Source organism: Triturus cristatus, chromosome 4_2 (assembly GCF_964204655.1).
Source record: "Triturus cristatus chromosome 4_2, aTriCri1.1, whole genome shotgun sequence".
Classification (NCBI taxonomy): domain Eukaryota; kingdom Metazoa; phylum Chordata; class Amphibia; order Caudata; family Salamandridae; genus Triturus; species Triturus cristatus.
The window spans coordinates 131335356-131354438 of record NC_140586.1 but is presented as its reverse complement, the minus strand read 5'-3'; the positions used below and the strand labels follow the sequence as shown (position 1 = coordinate 131354438).

General features: G+C 43.7%; 1 protein-coding gene across 2 annotated transcripts in view; it reads right to left on the bottom strand.

The window, feature by feature from the left end:
- Window positions 1-19083, bottom strand: part of AVIL (advillin) — a 289261-nt gene that overhangs the window by 240774 nt on the left and 29404 nt on the right. The window contains exon 1 of one of the 2 annotated variants that reach the window (XM_085600801.1): window positions 6919-7115. The exons of the other annotated variant lie outside the window; for it this stretch is intronic. The gene's annotated coding sequence lies outside the window, so the exon portion shown is untranslated. Of the gene's footprint in view, window positions 1-6918; window positions 7116-19083 lie in introns of those variants that run through there. 2 annotated transcript variants of the gene reach the window in all.

The following is a 19083-nucleotide window of genomic DNA, read 5'->3' as shown; positions in this document are numbered from 1 at the left end:
CAATGAGGCACAGGCCACGAGCTAATGGAGCAAAATGTAGTTCAAGCCATTAGAGGGGGTCATAAGTCAGGGAATTACAGCTAAGAGCAAGCAGAGGCAGTGGAGTGAGGAGAAAGATACGTTAATGTATTTAAGTGCAAGCAAAACCATTAAAAGCAGCTTACACAGAGAGGGCAGGTGAATGTCAAGCCAATGGAATAAAGCCACAGCTAAATCGAAGGAAACGAAGTCATTGGACTTAGATGAAAATAAGACCATGAAAAACATGAAAACAGTAAGGTAAACACTAAGCAAAAAGGGGAATGCGGGCGGGCCAGTGGCGTCAGTTCAGCACCTAGAAAACAGATATAAATGCAGAGCTGGAAGTCACCCCAGCCCATTGCTTGCCCTACCCCTGGGGGCCTGCCCTTGCTGCGTGCAGTTACTAGCGTCACACATTGGTGTGGAGAACACAATCTTAAGACTTTACATTTTGGAAGTACTGTAGAATGAAAAGTGCCCACCGTTTAGCCCCCTCAAAAATGTTTAATTTACGAATGGTATACAGTCAGAACAGGCAGTGCCCGTTCATGGGAGATTTTTGTGAGGAAATGGGACTGTAATCTGAGCTGAAGAGAAAGGAAACTGTTCTGGCAGATGTGTTCACAACTGGAAGAAGCCTCGGCCCCTAGAACTGCTGATTACATTACAACTCTTGGGTAATAGACACGAGATATCACATCTCCACTTACTCTTTCATCAGTTTCCGGGCCTTTAATGACTCATATGAGCCTGGGATTGATGAAAGTAATTTCTGCAGCAGCCGAATAACAGAACCACTTGAACCCTATGGTATTGCATCCATGCTCAGCTGTGAGGCCACGGCACAGAGATGCTTCAAGAGAAGGGGCGCCCTTTATCTCTGTAGATTAAAAAATGATCATTTCCTCATCGTCCTGTCAACACCACAAGCAAGTGACCACATGGAAGTGTCTTTCCTACTGCACATTTAAGAGACTATAATGTGCTTTTTAGATCTCGCCTAGGCAATGCGCATGCGCTGCCCTAGGAGGACCTTTAGCCATCGGTCTGCTCATTTTCAAGCACACACTCGTGCTTGTGGCGGCATCCACCTTGCAGTGCTTGAAAATGAGCAGACTGCTCTCCCAAGCGCGTGCGCACCACTCGCGGGCTCACCGCCTGCTGCCCCCCCTCTCTCACACGCGCACCACTCGCGGGCTGTGTATTTTCAGCAAGCGCTTCCCAGGACAGTACTTGGTTAAAATAAATTACAAAACACAAACACATGCAATGGACCACTGACGGGCCTGACGTTCTTCTTTCTCGCATGTTTAATTCTTCCTCCCGCTGCCTTTCAGTTTCGTAATTACTCCACCTCCCTTTCTCCTAATCTAACTACATACATCTTCAATTATGAAAAATTCCTTCCTGTCCGGTTTCCTCAGTGCCGGAGGCTCCAGTGTTGTGGTACTTTTACATTTCACATTTATAGAATAGAGTTGCGTGAAGGAGCAACAGGACACAGTGCAGCAGCGGCGGTAGCAGCACGGGGTCAGGCACAGCCTCCTCCACTCTGTGCTATAGGCAGAAGCCCATGGGAGGACAGGACGGTGCTGACCAGAGCACTGGTGCAATTGGTATCAGCTGGAGGTAAGGCTTGGCGGTCCTCGTGCATTGGTGCTGTGGTGCAGCCCCTCGCCATTTCACCCTCTTGCTGCTCCTCACCCTCTTCTGGCAGCGCCTAGCCGCTCTCTGGCTCCTTGCATTGTTTGAGGGGGCGGCTGGCTCTGCTCCCTCCTACTGCTGCTCTCCTGGCGCTTGTGAACATTTTCACACGAAGTCCCAGCTCCACTCGAGCTGTGGTACAGCTTGAGCAATACTGCATGCAGGTATAAGATGCCAAAAACGAGGCGAGCGACCCCCACAAACTACAAGACAAGGATTTTATTGCAGAAAAGCTGTTGTTTTCAACTTTTATCCAGGACAACCCAATTGGCTAGTGGGTCGTTTAATAATTGTCGAACCATAGTGTTTATACTGTACTATACTATACTGAAGCTGGCACTCACACAAAGTGTACAACTCCACATTCAAATAATGTCCTAAGTAAATCAGGCCATTTCCACATAGCTACAACTTACAAAGGATAAACAGTGTGCAACTATTGTATAGCTCTTCAAATCCTGGTGGCACAGCACAATGGATAATGTGTTGCATGGCAAAACACTGATAAGGTCCCAAAGGCGAGACCTTTTGGCTATGCCATTGCTTGTTTTATTTCTCGTGTGTTATCAGGCCTAGTTCGCGGGTCTATATGAATGTGCAGATTTCACTCAGAAGTCCTTCACAGAGGTCCCAGAGGCTTTCCCCGTCTCTGGGGTGAAGGAGGAGAGAGGGCGCGTTTGAGTCCCCCATCATCTGGCAGCATGCTACTCAGTATCCGGGCATGTGTCCTATGTTTGGCAGCTGCCAGCTTCCCAAAGCTTTCTGGTACTTGTAGTGTTCAAAGTACTCAGTCGGAGACCGTTTAAAGTAGTTGTGAGCAGGCACAATGCATCGTAGTTATTGTGAAATCCTTTAGGAGAATCTTTTCTCATTTTTGGAGTCTTATGCTGATCGGGAAGAAATAGAAATTGTCTTACATGTACTTCATTCTTTTTGACAATCATAGCAAATTGTAGTTAAACCGTTTCATGCCGATGGTGCCAATACTCTCTCCCTCCCACCGCAACACCTCAGGACCACAACTATACACAAAATCTTAGCATGGACAACCCAGTGCAATTACCAGCTAAGCAGACTATATCATTAGAAATACCATAAAGGGGCCTGCAGAGCTGTTCAAAGGTACCAGTATCCTGAAAACAACAAAACTGAGTGTCTTTCTCTCACACCTATCATCCACCACACTGCTACGCGCTGCGTCCCATAAAGTGATAACCCCATCTCAGTGGTCATCAGGCACAACATGGAATGGATGAGATTTCTTAAAATACAGGCATATGTTAACATATATTTGTAGTAAAACGTTAATATGTACCTTTGACTGCAGTCTTTTTTTATATGTGGATGCTTAATTTGCTAAAACGTGAAGGCATCCATGTATGAGTGCACGTCCAAGAGTTAAATTAACTAAGACATGTACCATTTCACAGCTCCATTTATTATCAAAACACAAAATAAATATGGATAAATATCAAAAAGATGGACAAAAAATAAATATGGATAAATACAGACGGAAATGTTAAAAAAATAAATATCGTAAAACCGGAGCCCTAATCATAAACACTGGCACTTTTTATGAGCACCAGTTGAGGACACCTTAATTTAAGGGGAAAATATGTGATTCACCAAGAAACACAGGATGTTGAGCCCACACCAGACTCGAACCTGGTTCCCCGCTCTGAAGTCTGCAGCTCTGGCTGTTACGCCACATCCTCTCCCCAATTTCATGGTTAGTAGTTGGTTCTGTTTTAGGCGTCGCTAGCAGGAGAAATGGGCTAATGCAAGCTGCCCCCCTGACGTGAGCCCCAGAACTTTTTTTTTTTTTTACAAATTAATCACTGCTTCCCACATAGCATCAAGGCAGAGACAACATTGTTCTAACCACACGCCCTACACGGTGTACCATGCTGCCCATATAGGCATGCACTTCAGTGCCCCTCATTGGGGTAGAAAGTGATATATAAATGCTGCAATACAACACAATACAATATGCTGTTCCTGCCAACTTGGAAACATTTCTCACTGTGTGAAAGAGAGGAGGCAGTGACTCAGACAGGATAATAAGGGGCATGGCTTTGTCAAAGCTTGAGTGACACGGGGGACATTGGAAGGGGCTGGGCCTGGACGCGGGTTGGCCACTCCTACCTTGGCCAAAAACGCAAAACGTTTCTGAAGCACTTCCTGCAGCCGTGACATCTGTAATGTAATTGTATAAGTACAGAGCCTCCACACATGCAATGGAAACCAGCTCACTTGGTGCGTACCTCGTGATAGTAGCTCTTCACCAGGTTACCATGTGCGATAAGGCGATGCCGTGCGACACACGGTGGCGTGGTACTGCGTTTTCTGACAGGTCGGCACAACACCTCTTTCCAACCTGGCTCTCCAGCTTGATCGCTTGGTGTGTTCTTGCTGGAGCCACGCTTTGTCTTTGTGTCTCAATTCATTTTTCCTCCAAAACAAGGAAGCACTTAGTATGGAAGTGTGGAAACACAATGGACATTGCTTTTAAACTCAACATCAACACTGTTACTATAGACCGTGTACAAGTTCAAGCCACACCTCTAAATAATCAGTGTCACCCTTGAAAACTCTCCAGCTTCTGAACAGGCAAGAAGGGGATTCTTAGTGCTAATTTTAATGTTAGGGGTAATTTATAGAGCTCTCTTTCATCTCAAAGAGGTCTCCAGGCACTGGAAAGGTCACCACTAATGGGTAGGCAGCCAATCTAGAGTGCCTAGCGTATTTCTTGGATCACTTCTTCTGAAAGCTCCAGGAACCAAACACCAGCTTCTTCATTCTGAATGATATGGAGACGAAGGAGGGAGTTATTCACGCCTAAATAGAGTGAATAACAATAATCCAATCTCGAGCCAATCACAGCTGAGATAACTAGCTTGCAGCTGTTAACAGGGAAAGGTTTAATGATACATTTAAGGCCCTGGAATGGATAGGTGCAAGATGAAACTACTTGAGGGCACATTTGGTGATCCTTGCCAATTTTTATACCTCGTCTTTTGACTGCCTTACACTGGACAGGGAAACAACCAAGGATGGTGGCGCAGGCAACCAATGATCCATATAGAAGAAGGGAATGCGCAACCAGGACCTCAGTTTTGTCTGTGTTCAGTTCAAGCCGGCATCTATTTCCTGAGGAACACCTCATCAAAGAGCGGATTCAGACCCCCCCTTTACCTTGCCTGATTTCCAGTTTTGTGAGCTAAATCGAATATTCTGCAATTGCCTTTCAAGAAACATGAAGAAATGCCCAAAATTCGGTCTACTAAATGGGACATGATCTGTTCCTTTCAATTCTCCATGGTCATTCTGTGGGGCAATAGGTGTAGGGCGGTGAGGTGAGGGAGGGCTTCAAGCGCTGCAGGTGCATATTCTGGAAATGCTGCACAGATTTCACAGACCTGGTGTATCAATGCCACATCTGCGTTGCAAAGGCAGACAAGATCAACAAGCATATATTCCCAAAAATGAGAAATGTCGGAAGAGGAAGGTTTTCAGTCCGAAAGTCGTTATTTGGCCTTAAAGTAGTGCCATTCATGTGAGGTTTGTGCTGCATGCACCCTTTTCGATGGCCCCTCGGAGCTTTAGGTAGAATACACTTGTAGGGGAACAGTAAACAGAAGACAAATATGTGAAAATATATCTATTTTGAAATTTCAGAAATGTATTGGTTTATCCCGGGGTGTCCAGCGCAGGTCCAAGGTGGTCGGATCCAAGCCAGGTGTTGAGCAGCCCCACGTAAGATGGATTTACAAATAATGAACCTACATAGAACTAATTCACACACTAGCTGGACGTAAAATTCGTTACGGTTTTGGCCCTCCTGGATAAAACGTGATGCTCCTGATTTTCAATAAAGGCGAATCATTCCAGGTGCTAATTAAACAAATTTTCCCAGATCAGCACTCACATCCTCCATGCGAGACATTTTTTTTTTTTTTTTTTGCAGTTTTATATAGCGGGAACTCGACCGAAGGCATCGGAGCGCTTTACATGAGCACCAGTTGCATTACATATTGACACATTCATTTTTTGGTAGGCACGGGGAGATTAGTGATTTGCCCAGAATCACAGGAAGGTGAGCCGATGCCGAGACTCGATCCTGGTTCCCCAGATCCAAGGTCGTCAGCTCAGACCGTAATGCCACAACCTCTCTCTGCCTTTCAGGACACCTTACACCAATGGGCCCCCTGACACAGCTCCTACTATTTGCCACCCCTGCGTGAACCTCATATGGACCAGGAACAAGACCATCCCTCTGGGCCCCCTCCATAATGTGCTCCTTCAATCAGTCAATCAATCTAGCAGTGTTTTTGTAAAGCGCGAATACTCAGTCATAAGGGTCTCAAGGCGCTGGGGTTCTTTGTTTTATAACCTTGGCGCAGCACTTGTACTTGAGATGAGAATTCTTACATATATGCAGAGCTCTGCTGTGCAGTGCTGTTCTCAAACAACCAGCCCATGTCTCAGAAACTTTGCACTAATGTAAAAACAGGTAACGTCCCTTTGCGCTATGTTGCTATTTATGTAGTGTGGAATAGAGCCATTTTTGCTGCAGCCCATATTGCAGAAACGATGTACAATAGTACAAACCGAACCCGTCAATAGATAAACGAATATCGCTTAGTCGCAGCTTGTAATTTGTTTCGTGATATATTAAAGATTTTATCAACGAAATAGTGGTCCATGGCTAACACTGGAAATCAGTTTCAATCAAACGATGCTTCGCCATTTTTGATGAGTAATTCATTTAAAAAATGAAACAAAGTGATGAAGTTTCAAAAGTTGTGCCACCGTTCACAACTGAAAAAGAAAGACATTTTACTTTCTCTTTCAGTAAATAAGAACTCAATAAAAATATTGTGGAATCAGTTTTTACACTTCTCCGTCCCCGACGAGGCGAGGAATAAACGTGGCACACAATGGATTGTCCTTTTCTTTTATGTTTTGTATTTGGCACAAGTGCAGACGTTTCAGTGATCTGGCCCCAGACACACAGAGTTTCGCCTAAACAAAAGTGAGCACCAAAAGCGCTTCGATGCCATACTAACGGCAGATTGGGTGCTATAAGGAAGGTGCTAGTTAACATCAATGCAGCAGGAAAGGTTCCATGCACAGCAAGTGACGAGAGTGCCCTCTCAAGCCGTTACAAAGAGAAAACCCAGCTTAACTTGCCTGTCGTGCGTCGTTCTAGCGCTCCCCTTCACTCTCAGCTCGAGTGTGGGGGGGTAGTCTCCTAGCGGGTCCCATCAGATCCGCCTGAGCGCGCGAGGCTGAGCATTGCGTCGCAGAAAAGGAAGCGAGCGAGAGATCCAGACAGAGCTCCTGCGCAGGGATGCTGGCAGCCTGGACCACCTTCCCATCCGCCCCCCCCCCCCCCCCTCCCTCCCCCGGCCGGCCCCCGCCTCACAGGCATCAGGCTGTAACCCGAGCTGGGTGGCTGCCGCTGGTACCCGGGAATCACTGCTCCAGCAAATGACATGCTTGCTCGGCCCACAGAAGGCGCGCGCCTGCCAGCACACATGGAGCCACTTTTGTGGTCGGAGCTGCACTCGGGCAGGGCTTCCACCAGAGCTGCTTCTTTGTTATATTTTATTTTAGCATGGCTTGTTGCGTTTCCCCTTGGTGCCTGGCCTCTAATCTTCTTGCTCTGTCCCTCTCATTAGCGCCATGTTTCCTGGGAAGGCCTTTGAAGGTTGTGGTGGGGGCGCGAGGAGGGCAGGGCGGAGGGGGCAGGGAGGGGCTGCAAAGGGAGTGGCTCTGGGTGGAGACGTGGGCCTGAGGATAAACGACCAGCTTTGAACTAGGAGACCTGGCCCCAGTCCCAACTACTGCACTTGGCTTGAATGTCGTGAACTCAGCAACGCCAATAACCTCTCTTTACTTCAGGGTTCCCAACGCAATTAGGGCGCATACACACAAGTAACATATAATCTTCACTCGTCATTCCTAACTCCTCTCCCTTACCCAAGTCTCCTCTACCTACCCCCGTCCCTTCCTCTTTACCTCTCCCTCGGTGCCCATACGCCTATCTCTCCACCTCCCCAAGCAGGCCCCAGATCCCAGAGATTAAAGGTGTCTGATGGTGATATAAGTAAATTATTGAATACATAGGGCTGTAATGCTTTCACCTGCTGGGCAGTGCTGGTTATGAGACATCTCCGGCCGCTACGAAGTGCACTCATGACAGCCCAGCACTGCCTGTAGCCCTTTCCAGGGGGAGTTAGGGTGATGGAGAGTTATCAGGGCTGTTTTTTTTTAATTCCTGTAAACTTTGACTATTAAGGCCTGAAGGGCCAGATGTACGACCATTTATGCATGCGCAAAAGGGTTTGCGAACCTGTTTGCGCATGCAAAAACAGCACGGGGAATGTACAAACCCTATTTTGCGACTCGCAATTATTTGTGACTCGCAAAGTAGGGTTTTGCGACTCGCTATTAGGAAGTGGCGTTCGCTTCCTAAGAGCGAGCGCAAACCTATGTAAGAATATTTTGCGTCCGCAATTGCAGGCACAAAACACTCGCATGCACTTGCAAAAGGGAAGGGGTCTCCTGGGGACCCCTTCCCCTTTGCAAATGCATGGGGAAAATATTTTTTAAGGGCAGGCAGTGGTCCCAGGGACCACTACCTTCTCTTAAAATATGAAACAAAAACTTAAATTTTTTTTTTAAATGCATCCCGTTTTGCTTTAAGGAAAATGGGATGCATTAAAAAAACTGCTTTATTTAAAAGGGGTCCCAGACATGGTGGTCTGCTGAGCCCAGCAGGCCACCATACCTGGGAGGGCCTGCCATTCCTTATGGGGTCGCAAATTGCGGGAGGCTCATTAATATTCATGGGCCTCTCAATTTGTGAACCCATTGGGAATCGCTAACAGTGTGAAATACACTGTAAGACATTGGAAACAACGCCTCGTAAAGTGTGAGTCGCAAAAAAACTCGCAATTTGCAAGGCGCTATTTCCACGGTCATTCATCTGGCCCAATATGTTTTGAAATCCACAAAATCAATCAATCAGGATTTATACGGCGCAGCTAATCACCCAATAGGTTGAATAAACAGAGGTTTATTCAAACAGCCAGGTCTTGAGGGCCATTCAGAGTTCCGGAATTGAGGTGATGGTCCGGAGGTGCGTGGGGAGGCACTTCCAGGTCTTTGCTGTGATGTGGGAGAAGGAGCGTCCTCCATTTCTGCTTCGGTAGATGCAGGGAGTATGGGCAAGTGAAAGGGAGGGCGAGCACAGTGTTCTCAATGGTTGGTGGAAGTTCAGGTGGTGGTTAATGTATGCGGGTCTTTGGTTGTGTAGAGCCTTGTTTTGTGTGGGTCAGAAACTTGAATTGGCATCTCTTCTGTACGGGAAGCCAGTGGAGTTTCCTGAGGTGGGGTGTGATATGCACCTGGCACCCCCGTGTGACCCAACTTGCCTCCCGAAAAGAAAAAGGGATGTAAACTCCCATAACCAAAAAGAATAAGAATACAGACCACTCAATCATCTATTGCCTGAACAATAATTCAGAAGCATACTTCTATACTTTCGAAATCCTAGAAAGCAGGACCTGGGCCTCCTCAACCACCAAGAACAAGTGAAATTGGCCACTAACAAGAACCTTCAACTTAGACTGCAGGGCCACCGAGGCTTGCACCCTCAGAGTTTTGAATTCTCTCACCAGCCCTTGAAAAGATTTTCGGCATCGTGCTGCCGTGATTGATAAATTAGAGAACACCCTCACATGATCATTGTCTGCAATCAAAAACGTTTTATTCTGTATTGGTGCAGCCAAGATCCTCACTTTGATGTGAAAATCAGTACAAGATTAAAGTTATTACTTGCAATGTGAATGGGTTTGGGAATAGACGTAAATGTGGGGCACTGTTGAAATGGCTATCTTCATTTAGTCCTGAAATAGTATTTTTACAGGAAACACATCTCAAGAGCAATGCACCGAAAGTGCGGTTACTAGGAGAGTTCGCTCTGGCCTATTTTGCATCTGCATGGTGGCAATGAGGGGTGTGGAAATTCTATTTTCAAATTCGGTGGATTGGCGGGTAAAGGAAACAATAAGAGATACAAATGGTAAGTGGATTTGGTTGAAGACCCTAGTTAGAGACAGGGTTGTTAATTTTGTGAACTAATATGGTCCTTTTTCGGATTAGCCCCAGTCATTGGAGCAAATCTACAAACTTACTATGAAGGCAAAGGGGTCATTGGTGATGGGCAGAGATTTTGATTTTATACACGATTTAAGGAGGGACACCTCAAACAAGGCTAAAAAACAGCTGAAGTCAAAAAGGCATAGCTAATAAAAATAATGGCACAGGACTTTGTGTTAGTCGAACCTTGGCAGGTTGATCACCCTGAATCCAGACATTATACTTGCCATTAACTCGATTAGATATTTTCTATTATCATATACAATGAATTGGAGTCTCATGGAGATTCTGGCAAATTTATTTTCGGACCATTCAATCGTCTCCCTCCAAGTAGTTTTGGACCCTCGGTTAAAATGGACACCAAGATGGCAACCCCGAGAAATCGTTGCTTTCAGATCAAATTTGGTTAGATGATATGAGGGTTTCATAAAAGAATTCTTTAAGAAAATGGTAATTCCACCTCCAATTTCATGGTATGGGAATCATTTAAGGCCACTTATAGGAGATAGGTGGTAGCTCATAAGGCCAAGCTAAGTAGGTGACGCCTTTGTAAAGTACAGGCCCTTCAAGTAGCAGTTGATAACACTATGAGGGAATTTACAGGAACATCAACAGCCCTATTCAAGCATCAGAAAAAAAAGGAGCAGCTATAAAAGGAAAAGTAAGCTCTTAGGGTTTTCTTCTTAGTAGAATAATTTTCTGGGGACAGGGCCTTCTGGCAGAAATTATACATGGAAAGCCAACAAATAGGGAAACATCTGGCTCGGTCGTCAAAAATTAAAAAGGACAAGCAGGCTATAAATAAAATTGAGAAACCTATTACCAGGGCTACGGAAGTAGAGGAAGTGGGGATAGCCGAGGTGTTCCTTTGGCACGACAGGACTGTATATAATGAAGCCAAGGAGGTCCCGCGAATAAGGCTGGAACAATATTTTGCTACACTTCAGATATGGCAACGCCCCAGCTCTCAAAAAGTGCTTTGATAGAAAAAATTGAGTTGACTGAGGTGGCTAACGCTCTCAAAAATATGGCAAAAGCCTGTGGAAGTGACAGCATCCTTACAGAAGTCTACAAACATTTTGTAAGGGATCTTCTTTCATTTTTAGCAGCTCTGTTTAATCAAATCAGGGAGAGGGTACAGATCCCTAATTCTTTTAAAGAATCCATAATTGTCAGCTTTCTCAAAAAAGACAAAAATGATGCAAAGGTCAATTTATCGCCCAATAAATTTGTAAATACGGACTACAAACTCTTTATGAACATTTGAGTGAACCGGATTTCATTAAGGGCCCATTTGATGATACATAAAGACCAGAATGGGTTCCTTCCTAAAAGATCTATGTCTGAAAACACAAATTTCCTGGTACAATCAATTATTTCTCTGTAAATAAAGAAAAAGCAGCGCTTTTAATGATGGATGCCGAAAAGGCATTTGATTTAGGAAAATGGCAAGCATTGTTCAATATTTTAAAACAATTTGGATTTCCTGTTAAATTTTTAACCATGCTTAAGAAGAATTATTAGGAAGTAGAGGCAAAGATAATAGTAAACACCAGGGAAGCGGGGATAGTGAAGATTAACCGAGGCACCCAGCATGGGTATCCTCTGTCCCCGATTTGTTTTATAGAACCCCTGGTGATTAGGATTCAGAATAATGAATCAATTTTGCCACCTATAGCAGCGATGTCAAAAATCAAGTTACTTGCTGATGACATCATTTTATATCTGAGAGTCAACAGTGTGAATATACAGCAAGTTTTACATGAAATTTCATATTTTACGGGCATAGGGGGCTACAAAATAAACCAAGCAAAATTTGAAATTTTATTGTTTAATGCATTAAGGACGGATCTTCTATCTAGCTTATAGTCGATTGCTCAGCGCCCCATCCGTTATATAGGAATCCAGTTTACCAGCAATTTTTCTCAACTTTTTCATTTGAATTATGGCCCAACACTTAGCAAAATGAAAGGACTTATTGAGAGGTGGACTCTTCTGCCACTGTCATTGATTGAAAGACTAGCATTTTTCAAATCTCCCTTCAAACAATTCCAGTTCATATTTCAAAGAGCTCAATACTATTTTTTGAAAATACATATGTCACAATAAACAGCCTAGGCTAAGGGTGACAATACTGCAACTAGACTAATTTCATCCTCTTCCAACATATTATCTAGCCGCCCTTTTGGATAACATGATTCAACTTTCGGTAGCATCTAAGGCTTTCTATTATTTGTTTAAACCTTATGATCAAAGAGAGCACAACTATGCTACCATCATTCCGGAAGAAGGCAAAAAGTCATTAAAAAATAAACATACAAGATGTTAATGGTTCTAGAACTGCGCATGCAGGCACTATTTAAATTCTGGAATGTTCCAGTATGCCACGCTTTTATCCGATTGCAAGATTAGGAAAATTGGGGCCTGGGTTTATGAAAACCAATGTTACAGTTATGGAAGGTTATAGGATTTATTAAATTGGGGGACTTCTACAATGGCTCGAACTCAGCTTTATGGGATCAAATAACCCAACAATTTGGCAAGGATAACTTGATTCTACAGTTTAGTTTCAGGCAAATAGTTGTTTTTTTAAAAGCAAATTATCAGGTAATGAAGGAAGAAACCCATTTATTAATCCATCTTTTAGTGAAAATAAACTCTCACGAGTTGGGAACTGGTACCGCTTTCTTCAAAAATATTCCAATCAAACAGTAATACTTGAATTTTTGAAAAAAATGTAGCAATCAACTAACTGTAGGATGACTATTGGTGAGTGGCAATATCTGTTCGAGTCTGGGTACAAATCACTTAGAGCAGCACATATTAAAAGAATGTTGTTCTTATCAAGGTGGTTAGCATACTATACACCTCATTGGCTTCATAGGATGTTTCCATCTCACCCAAATGAATGTTTTTTATGTAATGCAAGCAATAATGGTGATTGGGTACATACCTTGCGTAACCTGCCCTAGGCAAAAATCAGTTTTGGAGTGAGTGTTTTTCTGAAATTAGCAGAAGTGTTCAAGCTACAATCCCAAACCAAGCCTACACTGGCTTTATTTGGCTCATCACATTTGGTGAGCAGGTTTAATAAGTACTTTCAATATGTTATCTCGATAGCCATAGCTGTGGCTCACTCATTAATCTTACAATATTGGAAAACAACTAATGTCCCTACTTTTAAACTATGGTTTGAGAAAAAGGAGTAGGACTAACATTTTTGAAGAGGCGTATGCAAGGCCAGTAGGGGCCCTCCCGAGGTTTTTATCAATCTGGGAAGCTTGGAAGGATCCTGATTTTTCCCCCGAGGATGTCTCCCTACAGTGGGTTTTAGCATTGGGGCATTTTAGCTACCAGACCATTAACAAAGATAGAACGTTTTAACCTATGCGGTAATAACTTATTAAAGTATAGCTGAATCATTAAGGTTCCCTGATAAATTATTTATCCCTCGGCTCCGTTTAAGAAAGATAAAACGTGATCTTTTGCACTACTAACATGGTGGTATTTCAGGTTCGAGATACCATTTTCTTTATTTCTGCATCGGGGTAATGAAAAATAGAGTATTGATTAAATCTTTGATTGAATTGGTTTGGTTTTCTGCAACTGTTCCCATTGAGAGATTCCGGTGCTAGGTGTCAAAAGAGTGTCTGAACTATATCAAATGGTTTATCCCGAATGTTAAATAGCTGAAATGAATTGACTAATTTGGTATTCATTACCCATTGAGCTTTGTGAGTATTTTTAATATGAATGGCTTGATTTTTGCACTATTAGCACTAATGCACTTTAGGCTCTAGATTCATATTGATAATATTGATAAAGAAATACTGTTATCAGAAGTGATGTTTGCACTTTGCTATTTTCCAGGTGATGTAATGAAAGCAAGAAATTTAGAGGCGCTTAATTTTTTTAATAGAGGAATTCGGGGATTGAAATATTTCGTAATATTTGCTGCCCTAGAACACTTTATTGCTTCCTAATGTCTGTTACTGTCTATTATTCTGTACTCCTCTCCGGCAATGTCCTATCTGGTATATCCTGCTCAATAGAAAGAATTAAAAAAAACTCTCAGGGGCAGATTTACAAGCCCCTTGCGCCACTTTTGCGTCACTTTTAACATGGGAAAAGTGACGCAAAAGTGTCGCAAGGGGCTTGTAAATAAGCCCCTTAGTGCCAGCCCCAGTGTAGCCTCACTCATGGTCACAACCAGTCTCGTTCCGAGGACCCCGTACAGAAAGGTCCAGACCTAACAACTCCCACCACACAAGGGCGTCTCACTGCACCCAGACACACAACGGATTTTCATGAACACGGTGAGCTGGAAATCCTACACAGTCGTGGTGTCCAGCTTGTGTGTGGAGAGGCTTTGCATTTCCACGCCTGAGCTGCAGGCCACACACGCTTTGCAACCTTCCCAGGACATGGGAGGCTAAAGAAGAAACCTTCATTAGTGTTTTTGGGGATGGGAGATGTGGCTGCTCAGGCTCCAGGTTCCTGTTTCTTCCAGTCTCCCACTTCTCTCCCCATCGGCTCACAAAGGTTAACAACTTTTCAATGGTGGTATGTCTGAAAGTTGCTATATCTCATTTACACCTTACACACATTAATACTTCCACTAGTCCAAAGGAAAGTAGTGGTGGGCAGAGGGGTCGCAAATCAAAGGTGAGAACAATTAAGAGTGGGCAATAAAGTATTTTGTGTAATCAAACAACATGAAAAAGTAGAATTGGTGCCACTTATATATAAACACCCCACTACCTAGTGTGTAGAAACACAAGTGACAAGGAGTGTCTTGTGTATTAGCTTTCAAAAACCAGATATACACCGGCACTCATAATATGTGACAATCAATTATTGATATTATTAAGTCAGAACTAGAAAAATTTAAGGATACTCTAAACACAGGAAACACAGGAAATTCCGTTTATAAGGACATACATGGATTTATTTCATTAATTTACCCTGGTTGGTATCAAAGTTTACCTAGATCGGGTACAAAATAAACAAGGACTGAAACACTTCAATCCTAGTTAAAATCACTTCAATGATGAAATAATAATCCAGTCCTTGGTGAAGAAAATAAGAAACAGCCACTAGTCCCATGGCACATCATTAATCTATGAAAGTATGCGCTATGCAAAATGTTTAAAAGCACATGAACCAGGATGATCTTAGTGGCCAGCTCCCTTAGTTGGATTAAGACCGCCTCTCATTTCTCATCCTGCAGAGTTCCCACTTTAGACTCTCTCTCCTACTTTTTGGCCTTACCAGAGTGCCTGGTATGTTGCACACCAAAGGTCTGCATACCTTTCACCATCCCTTAATTCCTACATAAGTACTTTGGCCTCACTGGAGTCTATAGAACATGTCTAAACATCATCAAGTGTCAATAATTCCACCTTATGCATCTCAAATTCAGCACTTAATTCGTCAAGGGTTTTTACTATCTCCTGTCTTGCCAAGTCCCTCCGTTTGGACACATCGTAAATGTATTTATGCTTTGAATTCCTTCAGCCCAACAAACAAGTCTACCTCCCACCCACAAAGACGTGTCACTTGTCATTCAATTATTACATCCCACTTGGCTAGTAGCCATGTCTCAGGTCTTATGTGGATGTAGTCTAGCTGCCTTATTGCCATAAAGGAAGAAAACCATATTCATCCATAGCAAGCCTGACATTCCCAACTGTAGGGCTTATCCAAATGGACACACGACTAATTGCTCTCCACCACAAATTGGGATCCGCAGTAATAGCTTACTAAATTGGGAAGAATAGGCCACCCTCATCTATCGACCTTCATGACGTGGGCAGCGAGATCCGAAAGGCAGTAACACACAAGAGTGGGGTCCATAGCACTTCATCAGTGCTAATAAAAAGATCATCGGGGAGTCAATATGGGCCATTTTGGAGGACAAATGTAAACTTGGGGAGTGAGGTCATTTTAAATAAAGTGGCCATGATCAGGAGTGACAAGGGCTGCTTATTCCAGTGTTGGTCATTGTTGAAAGTTGTAAGCAAATTGCATAAAATAATGTTATTCTTATTTTTTTCCCTGAACATTGCCCTCAGGGAAGCACTTTCCAATACTAGATAAGCCATTTGGACTATTTTGGGGAAGTTGCACTTTTCCTAGCTATTCTAGACCTGTAGGTATAATGGTAAATGTGCCTTCCCAGAGTCCACACAATGCTCTGCTGCCCTGAGGGCACAACTGAAGGCAACAAATCTAAATTTGTTTGGTCCCTGAGTACTTCAGGTTCAAGGTATCTAACATTAAACCTGTTAATCTTAACCAGAAATACAATCCAATTTCCTGGAATATGCATTTTTGCTATAGAATACCAGGAAATCACCACGAATAATAGGACAGGAGTTCACTGAAATGTCAAGTGCCTCGTTTTTTTAGGCCTTGACTTTAAGGTGTAGTAGGTTGAACAGTAAAGGCTTACTCTTGCAGGGAGGTGTGCGATGGTTGGCTAATTCAGACAACACACATGTCATACACAATAAATATATTGTCTAAACACTGTTATTCATTCAAATAAAGATATATATATATTTTTTTTTCTTTTCTATTCCTCATTTACTGCCATGGTTCCAGACTACTGAAAGCCTGCTGCTTGAGTAACAGGAGCTACGGGCGCACCGTTGTGCTGGCACAGCAATTGCTGGGAGGGCAAACGATAAGAGATCAAATATAAGAGCCCTACAGCCACCATGGCCGCCCTAACAGCTCAACCCTTGCTAGCCAGCTGACAGAAGTTAACCTCTTCAATGCCCGTGACGAGCTGGTCTCGTCATGGGCCGCGGTCGCGCTGTGCCCATGACGAGACCAGCTCGTCATAAACCCCGCCCGCTAATACAACGGCCGGCACAGGGCGGGGAAAGGGGCGGGCACTGAAGGGGTTAACCATCTTTGTGGTTATTCATGCTGGAAAGGATATGTGCGACCTGGGCAAGAGAAAGAGGGAGACCATCAATGAGACAGCAAGGTGGCACTATGGCAGAATAATCATCGGAGCTGGGGAAAAAAAAAAAAAAAAAAAAACCCCAGCAAGTTCAAGCAGTCCCATCCAGCATCTTCCAGTAGTTTCTCCTGTCACGATTACCGGCCCTAGCTATATCTAGTTTAGAGAACTGAAGCAGAGAACTACGCCACTCAAAAAAAGATGGTGGCGTAGGTTCTTTCCAACGTTTACAAATTTCTCTTCGAGCCGCTAACATTGCGTAGAATAGTAGGTTACCAGCCATAGATCGTAAATTGTCTACTGTTCCAAAAATTACAAGTTTCAGATCTATTAATATTGGACGACCCAGGCTGGCCGAGAGTTTATTGCTAATTGCATCCCAAAATGGAGTTAAATGGGGACACTCAAAGAACATATGTGTATCTGCCGCCTCCATAAGTCCACATCTCGGGCAAACCACCGGGCCTCCTGCAGCAAATTTCGAGAGTCTTTGTGGAGAATAATAAGCTCTATGTAAAGTGAACAGGTGATTCCTGCGTAGCCAAGCTGGTTTGACTAATTCCCACAACAGTTTACAGGACATCAACCAGAGATCTGCAACATTGGAGGCTGGCAATGAAGAGCTCCAGAGCTGTTTTGGGAGATCAAAATCGCCGTCCACTTCGTCCAATATTAAAGAATACCATAGTGAAACCTCTTTTTTTACAGGAGTCTGATCAACCAAAAGAGTTTCCAAGTGGTTTCCTCCCCCTAGAACAAACTTATCAAGCCGTGTGGGTCGTGATGTTACTGCTTGGGACCAACTTACTATTTGTAAATACTTAAATCTTGAGAAATTGGGCCCAACTATACGAACTAAATCCTCCCAGGGGATCAAGGTCCCTTCCACAAAAAGATCTCCCCAAACAGCTATCCCTGATTCCCTGAGTGGTACTGCAAGTGCATCACTTAGCCAGTTTGGGGGCTCTGGAAGATCCCAAAGGGGAGCTCTGCTAGAATAATACCCTAGTTTAGTAGAAAATTTTATTTTTGCCCAAGTTCTTGCCAGGCCCTGTAAAATCTTTAACTTCACCTTTTTGAAAAATTTAGGGGGTCCAAACTTAAACAAAAAACCTGACTGCCCAGCTCCTTCGCTCTTCAACAAGGTAGAAAACAAGTTGCCAATCCCATCACCTGCAGGAGTTTTTAAGAGCATACGTGAATGGGAAAGCTGAAAAGCCCAGGCATAAATTTGTAGATCGGGCCCTGCCAAGCCCCCCTTCTCCCTTCGACGCCTTATCTTTTTCCAAGCTATCCTTGGATTTTTATTGCACCAGATGAAAGAACTGATCTCACCCTGGAGTTTAGACAACAAAGCAGGTTCAAAATAAAGAGGGATTGTATTAAACAAAAAAGAGATTTTGGGAAGGATAGACATTTTGACTAAGTTAACTCTGCCAATTAGAGTAAGAGGAAGATGTACCCAAGCTCTCATCAATTTCCGACATTCTTTTGCGATCCTGGCAAAGTTATTAGACGCGATCAAAGTGATGTCTTTAATAATATTTAACCCCAAATATCGAAGACATTTATTTGAGCCGTTGCTAAAACTGCTCCCGACGTCATTCCATACCAACGTTTCAGTTTTGGCAGCATTTACTTCGTAACCGGAAACATTTCCAAATTCGACTGCCAAACTGATAACTGCCGGGAAAGCAGTATCGATGTCTGATGTCATAACCATGAGGTCATCCGCGTATAACGCAACTTTCTTCTCCCATTCCCTATATATGAAAGGTTTAATACGGGGTTCCTCACGAATTTTTTGAGCCAAAGGATCGATATAGAGGTCAAATAAAAGAGGGGAAAGAGGACAGCCCTGACGGGTCCCTCTGGAGATGGAAAATGATTCAGAGAGTCCGCCATTAACAAGTACCCGAGCTGTTGGACAGTTGTATAACAACCGTACAGCCCTTTAAAAGTTTCCCCCCACGCCAAACTTAGCCAAGACCCCCGACAGGTACAACCAATTAACCCTGTCGAAGGCCTTGGTGGCGTCGAGCGTGAGAATGGCCAACGGGGCTGCATTCAAGGTGGCCATATCTATGGCCCCAATTAGATCATATGTTAACTCGAAGAGCTGGCGGCCTCTAATAAATCCCTTTTGGTTAGGATGAACTAATGCGGGTATGACTTGACCCAGTCTTCTAGCCAATAAGGAGGCAAAGATTTTGTAG